Below are 27,949 nucleotides of genomic sequence, written 5' to 3'. Positions count from 1 at the left end.
ACACAGTTATTCTTAAGTGTTGAAAATTAACTGAAATGTGATCCCTGTTAAACATAAGAGTGGGAATAAGAGAGGGAAGAGATGTATAATTTGGGGCATGCTCGGGCTGACTTGCCCCAATTGGTAGAGTTGGAAACATACCAGGGGATTCCAATTCAATCCCATCAAGGTGGCATGTGCCAATGCCATCTCACTATTCCAAGTGATCAATTTCAGTTCACAATTGATCATAATGAAAGGACTAAGAGTCAAAGGGAGCACATAAACAAGTCTAGTATCTGCTAACACCAACCGATAGAATAAATAAAGGGGAGAGTGATCCAACATGGGAAGTGAGAAACTCAGCAGACTCATAGAATGGCGGATGTCCTAAATAGCACTCTGGCCTCAGAAGCAGCCCTAAAGGCACTCGGATCTGGCTGAAAAGCCCATGAGAGTATTTCAGGCATGGAAAGCCAAGACACTCTGGCAAAAAGATCTCTGTGAGTGAGATCCCAGTGGAAAGAACAGGTCTTCAAAGAGGGAGGTGCCTTTCTCTGAAGGGAGGAGAGAACCTCCACTTTGACTATGACCGTGTCTAAACAAGATAAGAGTCGGAGAACTCAAGGGGCTTCCATAGCCTTGGAAACTCATAACTGGTGCATAGGGAGATTACTGATGCCATAAACAGGAGTGTCAATTTGTAAAGTCAACAACAGGAGTCACTGTGCACTTACTCCTCATGTAGGATCTCTGTCCTTAACGTGCTGTACACTGAGGCTTAATGCTATAACGAGTACTCAAACAGTATATTTCACTTTGTGTTTCTATGGGGGTGCAAACGATTGAAATCTTTACTTAATGTACACTAAACTGATCTTCTGTAAAAAAAAAAAAAAAGAAATTATCAATTCCCAACTTGACTCTCACTGGGATTAAACATGACAATAGGTCTGATCTGATTTCATCATCATTTAAAAAAATCATCTATTATTTTTCACTTTATGTTTCTGTGTGGGAGCAAACTGTTGAAATCCTTACTTAAGGTATACTAAGCTGATCTTCTGTATATTAAGATAATTGAAAATGAATCTTGATGTGAATGAAAGGGGAGAGGGAGTGGGAAAGGGGAGGGTTGTGGGTGGGAGGGACGGTATGGGGGGGGAAGCCATTGTAACACATGAGTCGTACTTTGGAAATTTATATTCATTAAATAAAAGATAAAAAAAATTAAAAAAAAATAAAAATAAATTTAACCAAGGACATTAAAGATCTCTAGGATAATTACAAAACATTAAAGAATTAGAAGAAGACACAAAAAATGGAAAAAATCTTCCATGTTCATGGATTTGAAAAATCAATATCATCAAATCTTCCATACTACAAAAGCAATTTACAGATTAAATGTGCCACTAATCAAAATACTGATGACATTCTCCTGAGATATAGAAAAAATGCAGAAATTCATATTGAAACACAAGAGACCCCAAATAGCCAAAGTAATCTTATACAACAAAAACGAATCCAGAGCATCACAATACCAGATTTCAAGACATACTACAAGGCAGCCATAATCAAAATAGCCTGATATTGGCACAAAGACAGATGGATAGATTAATGGAACAGAACAGAAACTCCAGAAATCAATCCACACATCTACAACTAATTTTTGACAAAGGAGCTACAATCAACTCTTAGAGCAAGGACTTTTTGTCTTCAATAAATGGTTCAGGGAAAACTGGATCTTCACATGCAAAAGTATGAAGCAAAACCCCTACCATATACCTTACACAAAAATCCATTCAACATGGATCAAACACCTACATCTATGATCCAATACCATCAAATTGTTAGAGAACACTGGGGACACCCTGCAAGGCATAGTCAAAGAGTTCTTGGGAAAAACCCCAGAAGCACAGGCAGCCAAAGCTAAAACTGACAAATGGGATTACATGAAATCGAGAAGCTTCTGTTCTGAAAAAGAAACAGTCAACAAAGTGAAAATCAGCTGACAGAATGAGAGAAATTATTTGCAAACTATGTAACTACTAAAGGATTGATAACCAAAATACATAAAGAGACCAAGAAACTCAACAACAACAAAACAAACAATCCAGTGAAAAGGTGGACAAAGGACTTTTTTATTGTTTTTTTTTTTAACTTTTATTTAATGAATATAAATTTCCAAAGTACAGCTTATGGATTACAATGGCTTCCCCCCCATAACGTCCATCCCACCCGCAACCCTCCCCTTTCCCATTCCCTCTCCCCTTCCTTTCACATCAAGATTCATTTTAGATTCTCTTTATATACAGAAGATCAGTTTAGCATACATTAAGTAAAGATTTCAACAGTTTGCTCCCACACAGAAACATAAAGTGAAAAATACTGTTTGAGTACTAGTTATAGGATTAAATCACAATGTACAGCGCACTAAGGACAGAGATCCTACATGAGGAGTAAGTGCACAGTGACTCCTGTTGTTGACTTAACAAATTGACACTCTTGTTTATGGCCTCAGTAATCACCCTAGGCTCTTGTCATGAGCTGCCAAGGCTATGGAAGCCCCCTGAGTTCACTGACTCTGATCATATTTAGACAAGGCCATGGTCAAAGTGGAAGTTCTCTCCTCCCTTCAGAGAAAGGTACCTCCTTTGATGACCTGTTCTTTCCACTGGGATCTCACTCGCAGAGATCTTTCATTTAGTTTTTTTTTTTTTCCCCAGAGTGTCTTGGCTTTCCATGCCTGAAATACTCTCATAGGCTTTTCAAGCCAGATCTGAATGCCTTAAGGGCTGATTCTGAGGCCAGAGTGCTGTTTAGGACATCTGCCATTCTATGGGTCTGCTGTGTATCTCACTTCCCATGTTGGATCGTTCTCGCCCGTTTTTATTCTATCAGCTAGTATTTGCAGACACTATTCTTGTTTATATGATCCCTTTGGTTCTTAGTCCTATCATTATGATCAATTGTGAACAGAAATTGATTACTGGGACTAGTGAGATGGCATTGGTACATGCCACTTTGATGGGATTGAATTGGAATCCCCTGGTATGTTTCTAACTCTACCATTTGAGGTAAGTCACCTTGAGCATGTCCCGAATTGCACATCTATTCCCTCTCTTATTCCCACTCTTATATTTAAGAGCGATCACTTTTCAGTTAACTTTCAACACTTAAGAATAACTGTGTATTGATTACAGTATTCAACCAACAGTATTAAGTAGAACAAACAAAAAATATACTAAGAGGGATAACATATATAGTTGCTCATCAATAGTCAGGGTTGATCAAGTCACCATTTCTCATAGTGTTCATTTCACTTTAACAGGTTTCCTTTTTGGTGCTCAGTTAGTTGTCACCGATCAGGGAGAACATATGGTATTTGTCCCTTTGGGATTGGCTTGTTTCACTCAGCATAATGTTTTCCAAATTCCTAACAGGGATCACTTTTCAGTTAAAATTTAAACACCTAAGAATAATTGTGTGTTAATTACAGAGTTCAACCAATGGTGCTAGAACAAAAAAATAGTAAAATGGATAAAGTATTACATTGTACATCAACCATCAACAAGAGCTGATCAAGTCACTGTTTCTCATAGTGTCCATTTCACTTCAATAAGTTTCCCCTTTGGTGCTCAGTTAGTTGCCGCCGATCAGGGAGAACATATGATATTTGTCCCTTTGGGACTGGCTTAATTCACTCAGCATGATGTTTTCCAGATTCCTCCATTTTGTTGCAAATGACCAGGTTTCATTGTTTTTGATTGCTGTATAGTATTCTATAGAGTACATGTCCCATAATTTCTTTATCCAGTCTACTGTTGATGGGCATTTGGGTTGGTTCCAGGTCTTAGCTATTGTGAATTGAGCTGCAATAAACATTAAGGTGCAGACAGCTTGTTTGAAAATTTCATTTCCTTTGGGTGAATTCCAAGGAGTGGGATGTCTGGGTTGAATGGTAGGGTTATATTCAATTTTCTGAGGAATCTCCAGACTGACTTCCATAGGGGCTTTACCAGTTTGCATTCCCACCAACAGTGGATTAGTGTTCCTTTTTCCCCACATCCTCGCCAGCATCTGTTGTTGCTAGATTTCTGTATGTGAGCCGGGGTGAGGTGAAGCCTCATTGTGGTTTTGATTTGCATTTCCCTGATGGCTAGTGATCCTGAACATTTTTTCATGTGCCTGTTGGCCGTTTGGATTTCCTCTTCTGAAAAATGTCTATTGAGGTCCTTGGCCCATCTCTTAAGTGGGTTGTTTGTTTTGATGTTGTAGAGTTTCTTGATTTCTTTGTAGATTCTGGTTATCAAACCTTTATCAGTTCATAGTTTGCAAATATATTTTCCCATTCTGTTGGTTGCCTCTTCACTTTCCTGACTGTTTCTTTTGCACAGGCAATGCCATGGCTGAGGAGGAACTTCTAAGATCAATCCCATTCAAAATAGCAACAAAAACAATCAAATCAAATACCTTGGAATAAACTTAACCAAGGACGTTAAAGATCTCTATGATGAAAATGACAAAACCTTAAAGAAAGAAATAGAAGAGGATACCAAGAAATGGAAAAATCTTCCATGCTCATGGATTGGAAGAATAAATATCATCAAAATGTCCATTCTCCCAAAAGCAATTTATAGATTCAATGCAATACCAATCAAGATACCAAATACCTTCTTCTCAGATCTGGAAAAAATGATGCTGAAATTCATATGGAGCACAGGAGACCTCGAATAGCTAAAGTAATCTTGTACAACAAAAACAAATCCAGAGGCATCACAATACCAGATTTCAGGACATACTACAGGGCAGTTGTAATCAAAACAGCATGGTACTGGTACAGAAACAGATGGATAGACCAATGGAACAGAATAGAAACACCAGAAATCAATCCAAACATCTACAGCCAACTCATATTTGATCCTGTATCCAAAACCAATCCCTGGAGTAAGGACAGTCTATTCAATAAATGGTGCTGGGAAAATTGGATTTCCACATGCAGAATCATGAAGCAAGACCCCTACCTTTCACCTTACACAAAAATTCACTCAACATGGATTAAAGACTTAAATCTACGACCTGACACCATCAAATTATTAGAGAGCATTGGAAAAATCCTGCAAGATATAGGTACCAGCAATGACTTCTTGGAAAACACCCCAGAAGCACAGGCAGTCAAAGCCAAAATTAACAATTGGGATTGCATCAAATTGAGAAGTTTCTGTACTGCAAAAGAAACAGTCAGGACAAAGGACTTAAACATGCATTTTTCAAAAGAGGAAATCCAAATGGCTAACAGACACATGAAAAAATGCTCAAGATCACTAGCCATCAGGGAAATGCAAATCAAAATCACAATGAGGTTTCACCTCACCCCAGTTAGAATGGCTTTCATACAATAATCTATCAACAACAGATGCTGACTAGGATGTGGGGGAAAAGATACCCTAATCCACCATTGGTTGGAATGTAAACTGGTACAGCCATTGTAGAAGAAAGTATGAATATACCTCAGAAATCTAAATATAAACCTACCATGTGACCCAGCCATCCCACCCCTGGGAATTTATGCAAGGGAAATGAAATCAGTGTATCAAAGAGTTACCTGTACACCCCCATGTTTACTGCAGCTCAATTCACAACAGCTAAGATATGTCCATCAATTGAAGACTGGATAAATAATGGGATATGTATACCATGGAATACCACACAGCAGTAGAAAAAATGAAATTCTGTCATTTGCAGCAAAATGGAAGAAACTGGAAAACATTATACTTAGTTAAATAAGCCAATCTCAAAAGAACAAAAGCCATATGTTCTTCCTGATCTGTGGTAACTAATAGAGCACCTTAAAGGTAATCTATGGACATGAAATTTACACTTTGAGATGTGATCACTTTGAACAGAATTTGTCTCTACTCTTGAGGAACAGTATTTTTTTTTCATACTATTTGTTGAACTCTTCACTTACTATAGAGTTAATCTTTTGTGTATAAAGTTAATTGAAAACAGATCTTAATAAAAAAGAATGGCAATTGGAGGGTGAGGAGGAATAGGCATGGGAGTGCCAGTGGGAGGGTGAATACGGTGGGAAGAAACACTGTGCTACGAAAGCTGTATTTATAAATCCATGAAATTTGTACACCTTAAAGTTTTCTGAAGGAAAAAAATCCAATTTATCAATTTTTTTTCTTTTATACATCTTGCTTATGTTAAAGAACTCTTTGCCTAACACCTGATCACAAATATTGTATCTTACGTTTTTCAGACTGATAATTCACTCTGAGGTAAATTGTATAATGGGGTTAGATTTAGATGGCAGTAAAACATCAAATTTTTGGTTATTTTTATATTAAATTTTTATTTTTTAAATTTTTACTTTATTTGAAAAGCAGGGAGACAAGACAGAAAAATCTTCTTCTATCCATTGTTTCACTCCCCAAATGCCTGTAACAGGTGAGGCTACACCATATTGAAGTCAGGAGCCCAAAACTCAATCTGAGTCTCCCAAGTGGTGACAGGGACCCAAGTACATGAGCCACCCTCTGCCCCCTCCAAGGGTATACACTCATAGAAGTGAGGACGGAAAATGGAACTGAGATTCAAACTCAATCACCCTAATATGAGATGCAGGCTTCCCAGGTTGTGTCTTAATTGGTACACCAAATACCCACTCCCTTTTATTTGTATACTCACTTATTTTTTAGTAGGTGCATAACCAAACTAATTGTTACAATGCGATTTGTTGAAAAGACTACCCCCTCCCCACTAACTTACTTATTATTTGTCAAAAAGTTGGCTATGTATACATGTATTGAGATATCACATTACATCCCTGTGAATATGTACAATTAGTATGTGTCAACCAAAAATAAAATAAAACTTCAAAAAATCAATGGGCTATATTTTATTATTTTTTTCTGGGGTAATAAGTCCATCTTTATAATATATGTGTCTGTTCTTACACTTTATTACCTTAGCTTTATAGCAAATCTCGTTTTTTAACTTTTATTTAATAAATATAAATTTCCAAAGTAGAGCTTTTGGATTACAGTGGCTTCCCCCACCCCCAATAAATTCCATCCCACCCACAACCCTCCCATCTCCCACTCCCTCTCCCATTCCATTCACATCAAGATTCATTTTAGATTCTCTTTATATACAGAAGACCAATTCAGTATATATTAAGTAAAGATTTCAGCAGTTTGCACCCACACAGAAACACAAAGTGTAAACACTGTTTGAGTACTAGTTACACCATTAATTCACAGTGTACAACACATTAAGGACAGAGATCCTACATGGGGAGTAAGTGCACAGTGATTCCTGTTGTTGAGTTAACAATTGACACTCTTATTTATGGCATCAGTAATCATCCTAGGCTCTTGTCATGAGTTGCGAAGGCTATGGAAGCCTTTTGAGTTCACCGAGTCTGATCTCACTTAGACAAGGTCGTAGTCAAAGTGGAAGTTCTCTCCTCCCTTCAGAGAAAGATACCTCCTTCTCTGATGCCCATTCTTTCCACTGGGATCTGACTGACAGAGATCTTCCTGTGAGGTTTTTCTTTGTTTGTTTGTTTTTTTCCCAGAGTGTCTTGGCTTTCCATGCCTATAATACTCTCATGGGCTCTTCAGCCAGATCTGAATGCCTTAAGGGCTGATACTGAGGCCAGAGTGCTGTTTAGGACATCTGCCATTCTAGGAGTCTGCTGTGTATCCCGCTTCCCATGTTGGATCGTTCTCTCTCTCTCTCTCTCTCTCTCTCTCTCTCTTTTTTGACAGAGTGGACAGTGAGAGAGAGAGAGAAAGGTCCTCCTTTGACATTGGTTCACCCTCCAATGGCCAACACGGCTAGTGTGCTGCAGCCGGCGCACCACGCTGATCCGAAGGCAGGAGCCAGGTGCTTCTCCTGGTCTCCCATGGGGTGCAGGGCCCAAGGACTTGGGCCATTCTCCACTGCACTCCAGGGCCACGGCAGAGAGCTGGCCTAAAAGAGGGGCAACCGGGACAGAATCCAGCGCCCCGACCGGGACTAGAACCCGGTGTGCCAGTGCTGCTAGGCGGAGGATTAGCCTGTTGAGCCATGGTGCTGGCTCCTTCTCTCCTTTTTAATGCTTTCAGTTTGTATTAGCAGACACTAGTCTTGTTTATGTGATCCCTTTGACTCTTAGAACTATCTTTATGATCAGTTGTGAACTGAAAATGATCACTTGGACTAGTGAGATGGCATTGGTACATGCCACCTTGATGGGATTGAATTGGAATCCCCTGGCAGGTTTCTAACTCTACCATTTGGGCAAGTCAGATTGAACATGTCCCAAACTCTACATCTCCTCTCTCTCTTATTCCCACTCTTATATTTAGCAGGGATCACTTTTCAGTTAAATTTAAACACCTAAGTATAATTGTGTGTTAATTAAAGAGTTCAACCAATAGTATTAAGTAGAACAAAAAAATACTAAAAGGGATAAAGTATTAAGTTGTTCATCAACAGTTAGGACAAGGGCTGATCAAGTCACTGTTTCCCATAGTGTCCATTTCAGTTCAACAGGTTTCCTTTTTGGTGCTCAGTCAGTTGTTACCGATCAGGGAGAACATTTATGATATTTGTCCCTTTGGTACTGGCTTATTTCACTCAGCATGATGCTTTCCAGGTTCCTCCATTTTGTTGCAAATGACAAGATTTCATTGTTTTTTACTCCTGTATAGTATTCTATAGAGTACATGTCCCATAATTTATTTATCCAGTCTACTGTTGATGGGCATTTGGGTTGATTCCAGGTCTTAGCTATTGTGAATTGAACTGCAATAAACATTAAGGTGCAGACAGTTTTTTCTATTTGCCAATTTAATTTTCTTTGGGTAAATTCCAAGGAGTGGGATGGCTGGATTGTATGGTAGGGTTATATTCAATTTTCTGAGCAATCTTAAAACTCTCCTCCATAGTGGCTTGACCAGTTTGCATTCCCACCATCAGTGGGTTAGTGTTCTTTTTTCCCCACATCCTCGCCAGCATCTGTTGTTGGTAGATTTCTGTATGTGAGCCATTCTAACCGGGGTGAGGTGAAACCTCATTGTGGTTTTGATTTGCATTTCCCTGATGGCTAGTGATCCTGAACATTTTTTCATGTGTCTGTTGGCCATTTGGATTTCCTCTTTTGAAAAATGTCTATTGAGGTCCTTGGCCCATCTCTTAAGTGGGTTGTTTTGATGTTGTGGAGTTTCTTGATGTCTTTGTAGATTCTGGTTATTAATCCTTTATCTGTTGCATAGTTTGCAAATATTTTTTCCCATTCTGTCGGTTGCCTCTTCACTTTCCTGACTGTTTCTTTTGAAGTACAGAAACTTCTCCTTTTGACGCAATCCCAATTCTTAATTTTCACTTTGACGGCCTGTGCCCCCAGGGTCTCTTCCAAGATGTCCTTGCCTGTGCCTATATCTTGCAGGGTTTCTCCAATGTTCTCTAATAATTAGATGGTGTTGGGTTGTAGATTTAGATCTTTAATTCATGTTGAGTGGATTTTTGTGTAAGGTGTTAGGTAGGGGTCTTGCTTCATGCTTCTGCATGTGGAAATCCAGTTTTTCCAGCACCATTTATTGAATAGACTGTCCTTGCTCCAGGAATTGGTTTTGGATACTTGATCACATATAAGTTGCTTGCAGTTGTTTGGATTGATTTCTGGTGTTTCTATTCTGTTCCATTGGTCTATCCATCTGTTTCTGTTCCAGTACCATGCTGCTTTGATTACAACTTCCCTATAGTATGTCCTGAAATCTGGTATTGTGATGCCTCTGGATTTGTTTTTGTGGTATGAGATTGCTTTAGCTATTCGAGGTCTCCTGTGCCTCCATATGAATTTCAGCATCATTTTTTCTAGATTTGAGAAGAATGTTTTTGTTTTTTTGATTGGTATCACATTGAATCTATAAATTGCTTTTGGGAGAATGGACATTTTGATGATACTGATTCTTCCAATCCATGAGCATGGAAGATTTTTTGATTTTTTTGGTATCCTCTTCTATTACTTCAAGATTTTGTAATTCTCATTGTAGAGATGTTGAATATCCTTAGTTAAGTTTATTTCAAGGTATTTGATTGATTTTTTAGCTATTGTGAATGAGATTGATCTTAGAAGTTCTTTCTCGGCTGTGGCATTGCCTGTGTATACAAAGGCTGTTGATTTTTGTGCATTGATTTTATATCCTGCTACTTTGCCAAACTCTTCTATGAGTTCCAATAGTCTCTTAGTAGAGATCTTTGGATGCCCTAAATAAAGAATCATATCATCTGCAAAGAGGGATAGTTTGAGTTCTTCCTTACCAATTTGTATCCCTTTAATTTCTTTTTCTTGACTAATGGCTCTGGCTAACACTTCCAGAACTATATTGAATAGCATGGGAAAGAGTGGGCATCCCTGTCTGGTACCAGATCTCAGTGGAAATGCTTCCAACTTTTCCCCATTCAATAGGATGCTGGCCATGGGTTTTTCATAAATTGCTTTGATTGTATTGAGGAATGTTCCTTCCAAACCCAGTTTGCTTAGAGTTTTCATCATGAAAGGGTGTTGTATTTTATCAAATGCTTTCTCTGCATCTATTGAGATAATCATATGCTTTTCCTTCCGCAGTTTGCTAATGTGGTGTATCACATTGATTGATTTGCGAACAATGAACCATCCCTGCATACCAGGGATAAATCCCACTTGGTCTTGTTGGATGATCTTTCTGATGTGTTGTCCTTTCTATTAGCCTATAGAAAATATTTAAAATATATATATTAAGATTCTTGCTTTATTCTTTTCAACATTTTTAAATCTATTTTTGTGTTTCCAGATGGATTTTAACATAAGTTTTCTATATGAACAAGAATTACTACTCACATTGTCATATGTTGAGTCTTCCGATGCATGAATACATCTTTCCACAGGCATGTATTTAGGACTTGTCTATTTTATTTCATCAGTATTTTGTAATTTTTAGCTTACAGATATAATGCATATTTTTCTGAAGCTATTTTAAATATTTTGTAAATGCTTTTCAATGTTTCATTACAAATATCTAATACACTTGAATTTTATATGTTGACAATGTATCTTATGATATTTAGCTTACATCTTAGTTTTATGAGGTTTGTTTTATAGATACCTTGGGTTTTTCTACATAGGTAAGCATGTAATCAATTAATGGTGATAATTTTATTTATGTCCAATTATTCCTTCGATTTATTCTTCTTACTGCATTGGCTAGAATTTCTAATACCATGTTTATATCAAAAAGTTCTTTTCATAATAGTTACTGCATGTATCAGGTTTAAACATGAAGTAAAAATAATAGTAACAAATGTTTCTGTGACTTCCTCTCCATTCATGACTGTGAATTCCCAGATGCCATGAACACTCTTCAAATTACTTCCCTGTTTCCGTAGTGACAATACAACAACCTATAATGTCCAATATCTTCTCAACTCTCCTGAGGTCACATGTCCTATTACTGCCAATACGCTGGTGCCAGAAGGTGGATACTAGCTCCACAACTTATGCTTAAAAGATGTTGTTCATTGTTCACTCCTGCATGTCCAAAAGTCCTCTCCAGGGTGTGGATTTCCAAAGGAAAAGGAGTAGCTGATGTATTTTCTGAGAGAAAAAGGGGGAGCCATTACCAACTCCAACTGCCTAAGAAGAAACAAACTACACTTATGATTAAGGAAGCTCCAGCAAACTCTTAGGAACTTCTCTTATTGCAGTCCATTGTATTTTCTCCCTTGTCATTCCCTACCAGGAAAATAATTAGAAATGGTGTTATCCCCAAAGGACCTGCTCAGATCTTTCCAACTAATGAGGTAATAAAATCTCTGCACCATGATTTAAACACAAAGGGAAGAAAATTCCTTGCAGGAAGACGTAAAGGGAAATGGAGAAGACATGAGTACATTGTGAATGGCGGAAGCCGAGCAGAGTGCTGAAGGACATTATGGAACTGAAGATAATGACAAGCATCTCAAACGAGTGCAGTCCTTTGATTGTAATTGTACAAACCCACTGGAGGGAGAATGACATCTAATTGGGGAAGTATGCATACTGTGCTTTCTGCAGCATACAAATGAACAAGCTACAATTCTCCACTTCATTCTGGGCTATGGGCTCAACAGCTGGGGAAGACCTGACCAGAAGACTTAAGAAGAGAAATTTCCAATGTGACTAGGACACATAGTAAACTAGTTTGGAGATGTCTGTCAGGCTTTGTAACAACCTCTCCTCTTCTGAAAACTGATTGAATATACCGGACAGTGCGCCATAACCATGGCTGCATTGGGGTGGTCCCAGGCAACACAGCGATTGAAAGCATGGCGTCGGTAATTAGACTTTCTGAGTTCAAAACCTGATTCTTCCCCTTATTGGCTGTGACCTTGGCAAGTTGAAAACTCAGTCTCCTGTGAATATAGGACATTGTAGTACTTCCTTCAGAATTGCTCTGAGAATTAAATGAGATACATGCCCAAAGCACTCTGAGACTGACTCACAGGCAGATATCTCACTGACGACAGTCCACTAAGGTCTTTTCAGAACTTTAAATCAGAAACTGAGAGAAGAGTCTTGGAGCTGAGTCACATCTGGGTAGCTACAGAGAGGAGGTCCTTGAACTTCTGCTCCTAAGGAAAGCTCTCCCCAACCTTGCTTGCAATGCTCTTCTTTTCTAAGAAATGACTCAATGTACTCAGTGAAAAGAGGCACAGCCAAAGGATATAGTATGCCTCCAAAATGCTAGTCACTGCTGCTTTAGCCGGCATCCTGAGACATGGTGATGGAACGGGAGCAAAAAGCAAGGTGACTCATAAGACAGAAAGACTGGGCAACCTTTGGGCAGGGTCTAGTCCTGTGAGTCACCATATCTTTCTGTCGTGCTTTGCTGTCTCTGCGCTTACTTGCCCTTCTTCTGCTCCCCCCGCTCCCCCCTCCTACACATCCTCTAGATCTCAGCCTGGGTTATTTCCTCGGGGGAGCCTTCTTCAAACCGCTGTGCTGGGTTAGTTCCCTTCCCTGCAGCGCCACTCAGGCGTACTCTGAATAATGCCCTTTCTCCTCCTGTGCACGAATCATAGCTCATAAGAAAATATGTTCAAAGAGTTTCATTAACATTTGTCTATCACAAGTAGCCTGTAAACCCCTAAGAACAGAAAGCACTTGATTTACTTATTCCTTTCATTAAGTTTGGCCCAAAGTTGCCTCCATACATTTTAAATTTGGCTTCTAGGCTTCTCCCTACGTTGTGACCTATAATCTAATTTGATGTGTGAACAGATTATAACTTGATCTTGTAACAAGTAACCAAGTTTCAGTCAATCACAAACAGTCCAACACTTCAAACCATGGTCAAGACAAGACAGCTTTGACTCATAACCAATCTGGCTCTCTCAACCTCACTTTTGTTTTCTGTATGGCACTTCCTTTTCTCTGGCTGCACTTATAACCTGTCCATGTGGTGGAGCTGGGCATTCTTTTTGGTCTAAACTGCTGCCTGATCCTGGAACTGTAAATAAAGCCAAGTAAGATCTGTAAACCTAGATCTGTTGTAATGTTGTCTTTTACCACTGTTTTCCCAGCACTGAGCAGCATATGAAACAAATTCCAGGCTCAGGAAAAAAGTGCCGAATGAATTAACAAGAGAACAAATGAACGTGCAACAGAAAACCTTCCCACCCACAACTGTCCTCGCTCCTGGGCAGAATGTCTCCTTTCCTCAGCCATGACCCCAGAATACCTTGCCGAGACACTGATTGCTCTTGTCACATTGTATCCTGGCTCCCAAAGTAGGCTGTGGACTCCCCAGTGGCTGGCCTGAGGAACTAAGATCTCCTTCTATTCCCAATGCTACTGTGCCTGGCATAAAGCAGAAACTTGATTCAGGTTTATGAAAATGAAAAAAAATCAAATCTGCTCCCCCAAGGCTAAAACAACCAATAAAGGTGTGGGGATTTGGCCTGGGGGTTAAGATGCCTGTGTCCCACATCAAAGGGCCTGGGTCACTTCTCAGAAGTAGCTTTCAATTCCAGCTCCCTGCATAAGCAGACTCTGAGAGGCAGTAGGTGATGGCCCTGTGGTTAGGTCCCTGCCATCCATGAGGGAAACCCGGATTGAGTTCTCAGTTTCTGGCTCTGGCTACTACAAGGATTTGGGAAGTGAACCAGCATATAGGAGCTTGCTCTCTTTTTCTGTTCCTCCAAAATGCAAAAACAAACAAACAAAAAAAAAACAAACAAACAAAAAAAAAACTTTAACCAACAGGGCCAACGTATGATTTGTTCCAATTTGTTCCGTGGAAACATAAATAAATAGGTTGTTCCCCTGGCTTGTCCATTCAGTTTAGGCAATGTGCTCCATTTACTGCATTCTTACAGTGGACTTACATTAGATTTTTGACATTTCAAAGAACCTCCAAAAGTCTCATAATTCCACAACCCTGTAAGGCAACTAGGCAGATATCATTCTCACTGTCTCATATAGGAAATCTGAGGAGCAGGGATGCCAAAGCTTGTTAATTTCTGGGAGTAGTACCTCCCAATTTCTCTGAAGCTAAAAAAGACTTGGGTGAGAAGGAACAGAGATGATACAGAAGTCCCTGGAAGGGGATAAAGGAGTGAGCGACACTGAGGGTTGGGGGTTCAAAGACAATGCTGCTGAGTGTGGAGTGTATGCAGTATCTTCTTTCTGAGGAGAGAGTGGCCTGACCCTGTCCCCAGTCTCAGAATGAGCCATGTGGAGACCCAGCCAGGGGCAAGGAACTTTGGCTACAGTCAATGACTGGAGAGCACAGGCAGTTAAGGCATGGACATAGCATTTGGCCAGTATTTTCCCAACCATTTCATCAAGGATGTGCTCTACATTATAATGAATTGTTGATGGGATCCCAGTGGGCCCCATGAGAAATGATGTGAGCTTACAGCAAAATAAAAAAAATAATCTCACAAATGAATCGCTGTAAGGAATTATGGAAATTATCTTTGATTTATGTGCAAATTTAAAATTTTATGATTAAACCAAAAATGACAAATTGGAGAAATCAACTACCTTTTATTTTATTAAAAACTCAAATAACAGCCTCACAAATAACTCATCTACAAGCATATATAAATATATAAAAACCCCTAAAGATAAATTAACACATAAAAGCATGTAAATAAGCATATGTAAATATATGTCCAAATTATAAATGAAGAGATGACAAAGACCATTGATCACTGAAAAGATGACACACATTACATCATTCATTCTTTTAAAAGATTTATTTAGATATTTATTTACAAGGCAGAGTTACAGTGATGGAGGGAGGGAGAAACAGGGAGAGAGAGAAGAATAAGAGAATAAGGAGGAGGGGGAGGAGGGAGAAAGATGCATGCAGACTGAAAGTGAAAGGTTGGAAAAAGATATTCCATGCCAACAGAAACCAAAAAAAGCAGGTGTAGCCATATTAATATCAGACAAAATAAACTTTAACACAAAAACTGTTAAGAGAGACAAAGAGGGGCACTATATAATGATCAAAGGTTCAATTCAACAGGAAGATGTAACTATTATAAATGTATATGCACCTAATTACAGGGCACTGGTTTATTTAAAAGTTATGTTAAGGGACTTAAAGGGAGACTTAGATTCAAATCCAATAGTACTGGGGGACTTCAATAATCCACTCTCAGAACAGATCAACAGGACAGAAGATCAACAAGGAAACAGCATCACCTTAATCCCTAAGCCTGAAAAAGATGCAGCATTGAAAGAATATTACTGACCAATATCCATGATGAACACAGATGCAAAAATCCTCAATAAAATTCTTGCCAATAGAATAAAACAACACATCAGAAAAATAATCCACCAAGACCAAGATGTGTTACACACAGGAACACAGAAACATGGTCATCAATATGAAAGAAATAAAAAGAGTCATCAGAAATTATTACAAAGAGTTGCATGCCAGCAAACAGGGAAATCAATCAGAAATAGATAGATTCTTACACATGCAACCTACCTAAATTGAACCGAAAAGACATAGAAAACTGAAACAGACCCATAACCGAGTCAGAAATTGAATCAGTAATAAAGGCCACCCCAACAAAGAAAAGCCCAGGACCAGATGGATTCAGTGCTGAATTCTACCAGACATTTAAAGAAGAACTAACTCCAATTCTTCTCAAACTATTCAGAACAATCGAAGAAGAGGGAATCCTCCCAAATTCTTTCAATGAATATGGCATCACCTTAATCCCTAAGTCTGAAAAAACTACAGCAGAGAAAGAGAATTACCGACTAATTTCCCTGATGAATACAGATGCAAAAATCCTCAATAAAATTCTCACCAAGAGAATGCAACAACACATCAGAACGATCATTCAACAAGACCAAGTGGGATTTATCCCTGGTATGCAGGGATGGTTCAATGTTCGCAAATCAATCAATGTGATACACCATATTAACAGACTGCTGAAGAAAAACTATATGATTATCTCAATAGATGCAGAGAAAGCATTCAATAAAATACAACACCCTTTCATGATGAAAACTCTAAGCAAACTGGGTATGGAAGGAACATTCCTCAACACATTCAAAGCAATTTATGAAAAAACCATGGCCAGCATCCTATTGAATGGGGGAAAGTTGGAAGCATTCCCACTGAGATCTGGTACCAGACAGGGATGCCAGTCTCACCACTGCTATTCAATATAGATCTGGAAGTGTTAGCCAGAGCCATTAGGCAAGAAAAAGAAATTAAAGGGATACAAATTGGGAAGGAAGAACTCAAACTATCCCTCTTTGCAGATGATATGATTCTTTCTTTAGGGCATCCAAAGATCTCTACAAAGAGACGGTTGGAACTCATAGAAGAGTTTGGCAAAGTAGCAGGATTTAAAATCAATGCACAAAAATCAACAGCCTTTGTATACACAGGCAATGCCACGGCTGAGAAAGAACTTCTAAGATCAATCTCATTCACAATAGCTAAAAAAAAAAAAGAATCAAATACCTTGGAATAAACTTAACTAAGGATATTAAGATCTCTATTATGAGAATTACAAAATCTTAAAGAAATATGATACCAAAAAAATCAAAAAATCTTCCATGCTCATGGATTGGAAGAATCAGTATCATCAAAATGTCCATTCTCCCAAAAGCAATTTATAGATTCAATGTGATACCAATGAAAATACCAAAGACATTCTTCTCAAATCTAGAAAAAATGATGTTGAAATTCATACAGAGGCACAGGAGACCTTGAATAGCTAAAGCAATCTTGTACAACAAAAACAAAGCTGGAGGCATCACAATACCAGATTTCAGGACATACCATAGGGCAGTTGTCATCAAAGCAGCATGGTACTGGTACAGAAACAGATGGATAGACCAATGGAACAGAATAGAAACACCAGAAATCAATCCAAACAACTACAAGCAACTTATATGTGATCAAGTATCCAAAACCAATTCCTGGAGCAAGGACAGTCTATTCAATAAATGGTGCTGGTGCTGGGAAAACTGGATTTCCATGTGCAGAAGCATGAAGCAAGACCCCTACCTTACACCTTACACAAAAATCCACTCGACATGGAATAAAGATCTAAATCTATGACCCGACACCATCAAATTATTAGAGAACATTTGAGAATCCCTGCAAGATATAGGCACAGGCAAGGACATCTTGGAAGAGACCCTGGAGTCACAGGCAGTCAAAGCCAAAATTAACAATTGGGATTGCATCAAATGGAGAACTTTCTGTACTGCAGAAGAAACAGTCAGGAGAGTGAAGAGACAACTGACAGAATGGGAAAAAATATTTGCAAACTATGCAACAGATAAAGGATTAATAACCAGAATCTACAAAGAGATCAAGAAACTCCATGACAACAAAACAAAACAACCAGCTTAAGAGATGGGCCAAGGACCTCAATAGACATTTTTCAAAAGAGGAAATCCAAATGGCCAACAGGCACATGAAAAAATGTTCAGGATCACCAGCCATCAGGGAAATGCAAATCAAAACCACAATGAGGTTTCACCTCACCCCGGTTAGACTGGCTCACATACAGAAATCTAGCAACAACAGATGCTGGCGAGGATGTGGGGAAAAAGGGACACTAACCCACTGATGGTGGGAATGCAAACTGGTCAAGCCACTATGGAAGAGAGTTTGAAGATTGCTCAGAAAATTGAATATAACCCTACCATACAACCCAGCCATCCCTTGGAATTTACCCAAAGGAAATGAAATTGGCAAATAAAAGATCTTGTGCACCTCAATGTTTATTGCAGCTCAATTCACAATAGCTAAGACGTGAAATCAACCCAAATGCCCATTAACAGTAGACTGGATAAAGAAATTATGGGACATGTACTCTAGAGAATACTATACAGGAGTAAAAAACAATGAAATCTGGTCATTTGCAACAAAATGGAGGAATCTGGAACACATCATGCTGAGTGAAATAAGCCAGTCCCAAAGGGATAAATATCATAAATATTCTCCCTGATCTCTGAATACTAACCGAGCATCTAAATGGAAACCTGTTGAAGTGAAATGGACACTATGAGAAACAAGGACTTGATCAGCCTTTGTCCTGTCAAGGGGCAACTTAGTATTTTATTCCTTTTAGTATCTTTTTGTTCTACTTAATACCATTGGTTGAACTCGTTAATTAATACACAACTATTCTTAGGTGTTTAAATTTAACTGAAAAGTGATCCGTGTTAAATATAAGAGAGAGACTAAGAGAAGAAGGAGATGTACAGTTCAGCAGATGCTCACTTGGAGTTACCCATAATAGTAGAGCTAGAAATGTGCCAGGGGATTCCAATTCAATCCCATCAAGGTGGCATGTACCAACACCATCTCACCAAAGTGTTCAGTTTCAGTTCTTATTTGATCATAATGATCAATACACAGTAGACTCCTAGAATGGCAGATGTCCTAAACAGCACTCTGGCCTCAGAATCAGCCCTTAAGGCCTTTGGAACAGTCTAAAATGCCCATGAGAGTTTCTCAGGTATGGAAAGCCAAGACACTCTGGAAAAAAAAAATAAATGACCTAAATGAAAGATCTCTGTGAGTGAGATGCCAGCGGAAAGAACGGACCATCAAGGAAGGAAATGCCTTTCTCTGAAGGGAGGGGAGAACTTCCACTTTGACTATGGCCTTGTCTAAATAAGATCGGAGTTGGTAAACTCAAGAGGCTTCCATAGCCTTGGCAACTCATGACAAGAGCCTCGCGTGATTATTGACATCATATGTAAGAGTGTCAATTGTTAAATCAACAATGGGAGTCACTGTGCACCTACTCCCCATGTAGAATCTCTGTTCTTAATGTGTTGTACTATGGGAATTAACGGTAAAACTACTACTCAAACAGTACTCCATACTTAGTATGTCTGTGTGGGTGCAAACTGTTGAAATCTTTACTTAGTAAATACTATAAGTTGATCTTCTGTATTAAAGATAATTGAAACTGTAATTTGATGAAGAATGGGATGGGAGAGAGTGGGAAATGGGATGGTTGTGGGTGGGAGGGAGGTTATGGGGGGGGGGAAAGCAGCTATAATTCAAAAGTTGTACTTTGGAAATTTATATTTATTAAATAAAAGTTGAAAAAAATGATGCAAGTTATAGATACATATGTACATATGCATGCATCCACTTATGTGCATGCATATCACTCAAGAATGGAGATATGAAAAATGAGTCATCAGGTTATTTTGTCATTGTGAAATCATGGAGTGTACTTACCCCGTTGGAAACAGATATGGTATTACTGAATAATATAGTTGTACAGCAACAGCATCCTACTGTGATCCATCTTGGATCAATGTGTCGTTATGTAACACGTAGCTCCATGTGTTGGTATGTACATACAGACACACCCACCCACACACATTCCTTAAGTTTCTGGAACTGCATTGGAAGTCAGCCTAGGTTACGTCTTCTGGAGCTCATTTCTGCTGTAACAGACTCTAATTCCCAGCCGGGCAGTGGATACTGATGCAGCAGCATGGGACCACTTGACTCACCCCCTTGAATAGAGAAGGTACTTGGAGCAGAGAAAGTAGGATGTGGAGCTCCACATTGACTCACCCTGTCCTGAAATATTAAGGCCTGAGAAAGGACAGCACAGAGGTGGCCTTGGTATAAGACAGGAAGCAGAAGGCCCACTCCAACGATCTTACTGAGTTTCATTTTATGATAGGACTTTTTCCTGAGGTCAGGGCAGGCTTAAGAAAACCAACAAAGTTGGTGAGACTCTCAGAGACTGAGAACATAGAAAACTTTCAAGGAGAGACAACTATTGTTGGGTCCTTGTGAAAGCTAGAGCCATGGAAGGGAGATCCCAATGGCAGCTGTTCAGGAGTTGTGGTCAAAGAAATGCAGCCATTATTAAAACAACACCACAGTAAGTAGCCCAGCCACTCCAGAAGTACCAGCGAAAACACAGAATGCACAGTCACCTTTGAGTTTCAGATTAACAGCAAAAGCTCCTCAGGATACACTTAGTTCATGATTTACCTAAAATTTAAATTTTACTGGGGCCCAGTTTTTCACTTGCTAAATATGACAACTCTCAGTCTCTCTCTCCCTTTCATGCCCCAATCTTACCTATGCTTTCTATTGTCCAGATCTTACCAGAAGGCAGAGGCAAAGGAGCCCTTAGGGGGCAATCACTAGAGGTCAGCCTTGCCCAGTGCACAGGGCAAGATGGAGAAGAAAGTCAAGATCTGGGGTCGGTGAGAGACCCAGAGAACAGGCACAGATAACCACATCCAGCTTCTGCTGTTCTGTTCTCGGCCCTGATCTGAAAAACCAAGGCCTGACTTTCTGCACTTTGCTGCTGTCTCTCTTCTTTCAAGCCAGATGGGTGGTTTTCAACCTGTTATCCAATGAGACATATGCCATAGAATCCCTACACACAGGACGTGAGGAAAAAGAGAGGCTATGGCTGAGGCAGAGGCAATCAGCCTAAGTAAGATTCGCCTGGCTTCCCTCTGCTCATTCACCCAGGGGACCTGGCCTGACCAAAGCAGATCTGTTAGCCCCTGCTTCAGGCTACAAAATGTATAGAGGGAGTGCTGCCTTCTGTGTGAGAAAACCGTAAGAAAAAAAATACGTATTTTATGGTTGATATAGGAAAGTATTTCCAAAACTATTAAGAGATGCTGCCTCTGGCAGGTAGGTAGGAATGAGCTGGGAATACAGGACTGGGAGGAGGGATTCTCCAAGCACCTCTCTCTCCATGTTTGCTTTTGAAATAAGTTACATCATAAACAAAGAAAGAAAATAGTATGCCCTAAAATTGTGGACAAAGTGAAATGAGTGAAACTGTATTAATGATATAAGCAGACCAGAAAAAGACTTAAGTGAAATAAATTCTGAACATAGTTATCTGATTGTAGACCTTTAGAGGGGAATATTCTTTTTTTTTTTTTTTTGACAGGCAGAGTGGACAGTGAGACAGAGAGAGACAGAAAGGTCTTACTTTGCCGTTGGTTCACCCTCCAATGGCCACCACAGCCGGTGCACTGCGGAAAGCGCATCGCGCTGATCCGATGGCAGGAGCCAGGTGCTTCTCCTGGTCTCCCATGGGGTGCAGGGCCCAAGCACTTGGGCCAACCTCCACTGCACTCCCTGGCCACAGCAGAGAGCTGGCCTGGAAGAGGGGCAACTGGGACAGAATCCGGCACCCTGACCAGGACTAGAACCCGGTGTGCTGGCGCCGTAAGGCGGAGGATTAGCCTATTGAGCCGCGGCGCCGGCCTAGAGGGGGTATATTCTAAGAACTACCTTGATGGGACATTTACAAAACTTGATGGTGATGGTTTAGGAATGTACTTATGTGACCAATTTGCATAGAGCTGTACACACACACACACACACACACACCCCAATGGGGGCTGGTGTTGTGGCACAGCACAAAAAGCTGTGGCCTGAGATGCTGGCATTCCATGTGAGCTCCAGTTGGAGTCCTGGCTGCCCCATTTCCAATCTAGCTCCTGGCTAATGTGCCTTGGAAAGCAGCAGAAGATGGCCCAGGTACTTGGGACCCTGCCACACATGTGGGAGACCTAGATGGGGTTCCATGATCTTGGCTTCTATCTGGACCAGCCCTGACTGTTGCAGCCATTTGGAAAGAGAATGAGCAGATGGAAGATTGATCGCTCACTCTTTCTCTGACTCTGCCTTTTAAATAAACAAACCAATATTTTTAAAAGAAAAGCATAAAACTGGTAAAATCTAAATCAGCTGTATGATTGTACTGGTATTCATTTCTGGTTTTGATTTTGAACTAATATAAATAAATAATACAACATAGGTGAGAATATGGTGATGAGTATCTAGGACTTCCTGTACATTTTGTTAACTTCCTGTGAGCCTGCATTTCAAAAATAAGACGTTTTCAAAAACTTCAAGGAATATTTGATCATATATAGTCCATTTGTTATAATAAAATGGGCATCGTAATTCTGAAACTCTGCTGCATAAGATAGGAAAAATAAATATATAATATATAATAATATATAAATATATTAATGTTTACTACAAAAGAAACATGTACAGATAAAAAGGGAAACCTGGAAAAGCCCATTATATTAAACTTGAATGGAAAACTCTAACATAAAATCATCTTTTAAAAACATATATTTCCTGTCTTCTACTGAGAAGACCTGGAGGCAAGATACCTCCCAGCACTCACACTCTGGGTTCTCTATGCCATGCCTAGAAAGTGCACCCAGGGCTCCCTGGAGAAACAGATGGGTTCAGGCAGTGGAGATAGCATGAGGTGAACTTGGCACTCGCTGTTGTGCCCAAAGAGGCTCAAAGATAATGACGACACAGGAGCTGACTTGATATAGTTATCAATAACCAAATTTAGAATGGTTTAAGCACCAGAAATAATAAAGTATTCTAATACCTGAAATGTTTTTTTTTTTTAAATAATACTTGATTATTTGGATGAACATCAAGAATCACCATTTTTTAATTCCCAGCATAATCATTTTGTTCCGACGAAGATTATCAGTATCTGTTAAACAATGGAGTAAAATTCTAATTGGGGAGAGAACATTCACACAGCTGCGACGTGGTAACCCATAGATCTTTTACTAATTACAAAGGGGAAATGGACAACTGTTCAATCTGGCTGTTTGCAGCTTAACTGGAAGATCAAAGTTAGCATCATCAACAGAAATAGACTTGGCTGAGGGCAAGAGTGTGGGATGATTAAAATTTGCACACACTAAGGACTAAGAGTTTCCATCCACTGAGAGTTGGGACAGGGAAGCCTTCTTGCAGTAGTTGAGTCTGGAACACTGAGTGAAAAGAAACTTGGCTGCTGGGGGAGGCATCCCAAGCAGAGGATGCTGCAGGAGCAAAGGCACAGTGGCTGACATGGCCTGCTCAAGTCCAGAGCTGCATTTGATTGAGAACAGCACCGACGGAGCAGACAGGGCATGAGGAATGATGAGGTTGAGGATTTGGAGAGGCCAGATCAATAGCGATCTGGATCCATAGACTAAGGTGCTTTGAACTAATCCAGAAGGCGATTGGGAGACTTTGAAGGTTTTTTGAGGTCAGTGGCAATGGTTTTAAGAGGAAGAACATAACATCTGAGAGAGCTATATAGAAGGTACCTCCAGCGGATTCTGTGTCCAGAGATATGGAGGATGACGTCAGATGAACTGTGGAATGCTTTCATTCCGACGACCAGTCTCAGAGACGGGGTGTGTTGGGCTACAGTGCTGGGTGAAAAGCATCTAAAGCCGCGTCCCCTGTCTGCAAGTGCTGCCTGGATGACTAGTGTTGCCAGCTTTGGTGGTGAACAAAGGGAAGGAGGAATATCAGGGAGAATGGAGGTGCTGTTAACAGATAAGAGCACAAGAGGAAGAGGGGTTGTGGGGCAGGAAGGACACATGTATTCCTTCCACTACGCTGAATTAGAAAGGGATGTCAGCTATTGCAGAATTCCTAGTACTCTGCGGAAATTCAGTACCTATGCCACAGGAGTCTTTAGGAGCGCCAGTGATCACTTAAGGGCTATTTAATGTATAGATTATTTCTCCAGTGGACCTCAGGAGCTGCTGAAAAATAGGCACTGAAGAACATCTTCTGGATTCAGAATATGAGCTTTAATTGGAGAAGTCCCATCAGGTTTAATACGATTTATGCAGCTAGAACGCCTGGGGATGTGAGAATGAAAAAGAGCTCTACACTTGCTTTTGCACGTACTAATAATTCATAAGGAAAATGCCCTTCCCCCTCTGGAGCTGAGCACAGGCACAAGTGCCTACTGCAAAGCCAAGTTCCTGGCTTTGGACTTCCATCCCATGCCAAGGCCAGCACCTCCATACATCAGCTCCTGAGAGCCTGTCTCACTCAAGACCCACACTGGGCGACTTATAATTAAAACGATTGCAATCCGTTTTGAAAATTTCATTCCAAATATAATTTCTCATTTGCCTCACAAGGGTCTGGCATGCACAGCAGCCTTTCTGTGGGGAAATTAAGGAAAAGCCAAAAGATGTGCACCACACGGCGCGTATATTAAAATAATCATTCATATTTTTCTGGCAACACTTTTTAATAAGTGTCAAATCCTTATTACTTTCTTTGGTGTTTGAGCCCACATCAATCATGTCAAATTCAAATGGAATTTATTTCTAGAGGTTGTAAAGCATCAATCGCGGGGCTTCCAAAGCTAATCAATTAGTCCAAACTCAGGCTTGAGTTTCTGATTTGGGGAAGCTTTACCGAGTTAAAGAAGCAACAAGAAAGCTGACTCCTTAACTCCGTGATGGCCACATGAGCAAAGGAATTGATACGGTGGTATCCTGAGTGACCTGTCACACAGTTTTTCTACTGCCCTATTATAATACAAGTACCATGTGATGCAGAATTTCTTGATTTCTCTTGGCATACTGCCTTGGCCATTGGGATCAGGACACTCCTGGGGCAACCGGGAAGACTTGCCATCTCTTCTCCATAGCTGCAGAGTGGTGCTAGCTGGAGGGGCTGGCAGCTCTCTGAGCCTTCCGTGTAGAGAGCAGGGAAGGTCTAGTCAGGAGAGCAACGTGGATGGCCGCTGGTTCTAAGAATATGGACTGAGCATTCCTCCTACAGTGAAGGCTGGAGGGACAAAAGCTTCCTGGTGTGGCAGAGCAGAAAGGCCTAGGATGAGGACACCGGGGTCCCAGTGTCATCCCTTCCAGAAACGACTGTGGTACTTCCCTTCCCTGGTCGCAGTTCCCACACCTTTCAGTTGGGCTCGCCTAGCTGGTGGCTCAGGCGCTGCCCACTCTCAGGCTGAAGAGTGACATCATCTTACACCTTCAACCCTGAGATGCCATAACAGGAAATTGAGAAGATGTGGTGACAGTGACCTTAAACTCGACAAAAAGAGGACGTGACACTAAAAGGAAGAACCCCGTCAACCATCCTCACCCTTAGGGTGAAAACCTACATTTCTGATGCTGTCCAAGCACAATGAGAGAGATATCTGGGGATTATCTGGGCTGTACTCATTCAAGGAGAAAGACAACAAGGAAACTCAACCTGACAGGACTGGCATACTCTGCATTTTAACTCTCCCATTGGGGGAATCCAGCCTCTGGTGGGGAAATTGTATTTACTCCTAGTGCAAAAGATAGAGACTGATCTCACTGATTACCACTACTGTACACACATTATCCTCAAACCTGCCAAACAGAAAGAACTTGAAGAATAAATCTGAACTTGTAAAATCAGGCAGTTAGCAGATTTTGTCTTTTCTTTCTCCAAAATTCCCCTTTGCCCCATTTCCCCTGCGGGAGTCCCCCAGGTTGTCTATTCCAGGTGCTCTGTGGTCTGCTCCTCCTTTTTGTCCTCTTGCATCAGAATCCACAGGACCTCCCCTCCAGCAGTTTCCCTTGCGAGGTGTTTCCATCTTGGCATCAATTTGTGCAACTAACCCCTTCCTACCACATGGGGAAGAGACAACCCAGATTTGAAGGAAACGGGTGCATGGGAAAAAGCTTCCAACTGACATTAGTTTCTGTGAAATAATAAACCCACATGTGGTGCAGCACGTTACACTGCAGCTTGCGATGCCACCATCCCGTACTGCAGCACCTGTTCAAATCCCAGCTGCTCTGCTTCCAACCCAGCTTCCTGCCAAAGCACCGAGGAAGACATTGTGTGCTAGCCCAGTGCTTGGGCCCCTGCCACCCATGTGGAAAACCAAAGCGGAGTTCCTGGGTCCTGGCTTTGGCGTGATCCAGCCCTGGTTGTTGTAGCCATTTGAGGTATGAAGCATTGTATCAAAGATTGGTCTCTCCCATCTCCCTGTCACTGTGGCTCTCAAATAAACAAATCTTTTTAAAAATATATTTTGAGCTGAGTTTGCAACTCAATACATGTAGCTCAGAGTGAACCTCACATTGGCCAGCCTTCCTTGCTGTCTTCTGTGTTCAGGTAATTATGTCACAGCCACCAGTATGCAATGTGAAGTTACCCGTGGAGCTCAGGGGACAAGTCCTTAAATGGATGAGGTATACCCCTTGTCTGCACCTCCTTTTCCCTTCTTGCTTCTTGGAGCATGGTCTTGAAAGTGAGCTATCTTGAACCAGGGTACATGGGTGACACTCCAGGGATGGCAGAGCCAAATGACAAAGGGGCCTAAGTCTCAAAATAACCACAAGGAAGAAAACCATCAAACTAGAGGTAGGCTTCCTACTCAGGAACTGTACATCAAGCAGAAATAATGATTATGCTGCATGTTTTTTTAACCTTCATTACACACAGCCAAGCCTACACTGTAGCAAAAACTTGAGAACAAAAGGTCAGTTGTAGCAGAAACAGCAATAGTCTCTCAGAAATCTTAGGTTTCAATTCCAGATTCACCATTTGTCAACAGTAACCTTGGTCAACTCAATTCCCCTCCCTGGCACTCATTTTCCCCATGGGCATGAAGTTTCAGTTGTACAACATGAAGAGGCTCTAGAGATCAATTCTTCAACATTGCACCAATAGCCAGCCATACCACATGACACACTTACCACGTTTGTTAAGGATATCAGTCTCAAGTTAGGCGTTCTCATACAGTCATAATAAAAAGAACAAGAATTCCTATTGTGAGAAATAAATTAATGTATGTGAAAGTGCTTTGCCCACTCTAAGGCACAATATAGCCCAAAAGTGGGGGTGCTCAAGGCTCCTTATATTTTCAGGCACAGGAACCCATGCACAGTGACTCAATGGGTAGCTTACTCTAAGGACAAACAGGCAAGAATGGTCTAAGGATTGCCCTCCCCTTCCCCTACCAAATTCATATGTTGAAGCCCTAGCCCTCAATGTGATGGGATTTGGAGATGGGCCTTTGGGTGATAATTAAAGGTCACGCATATGGGGCCATCATGATGAGAGCAGTGGCCTTATAAGAAAAGAAAAAGAGACCAGAATTTGCTTCCTCTCTGAGCCCATAGCAAGGAGGAGACCGTCTACCAGTCAGGAACCTGGTATGCTGATCTTAACAACCAGCCTCTAGAACCATAATAAAATGTTCTAATGTTTCAATCACAGTATGTGGTATTTTGTTGGAGCACATGAGTGAACTATGACACACGAACATCCAAGAAAAGGCACTGAAGGGCAACTGAAATTTTGGGAACACTGAAATTGGAAAACAGAAGTAGACACAACATTCATCCAGGACCAGATGAATCCCTCTACAGCTTCTTTCAGCCCCACACTACACTGTGTCCCTTGTGCTTCAACACTCAGCACCATTTGAATGGAGTCTTTGGGTCTTAATTCAGATTCCCCACAGAGGAGATAATTGGCTGATACCATTGGCTATAGCCAGGGATGCTATGGAGAAATGCATATTTCCAGAGCCGTAGAGGTTGAACCTCTCTTGAGGAAAATAGGCAAGGAAGTCAGCATCCCTTCTGGTTTACAACAGGGATACC

The sequence above is a fragment of the Oryctolagus cuniculus genome, chromosome 15 (genome assembly GCF_964237555.1).
Source record: "Oryctolagus cuniculus chromosome 15, mOryCun1.1, whole genome shotgun sequence".
Classification (NCBI taxonomy): domain Eukaryota; kingdom Metazoa; phylum Chordata; class Mammalia; order Lagomorpha; family Leporidae; genus Oryctolagus; species Oryctolagus cuniculus.
Note: the sequence above shows the minus strand (reverse complement) of the source record.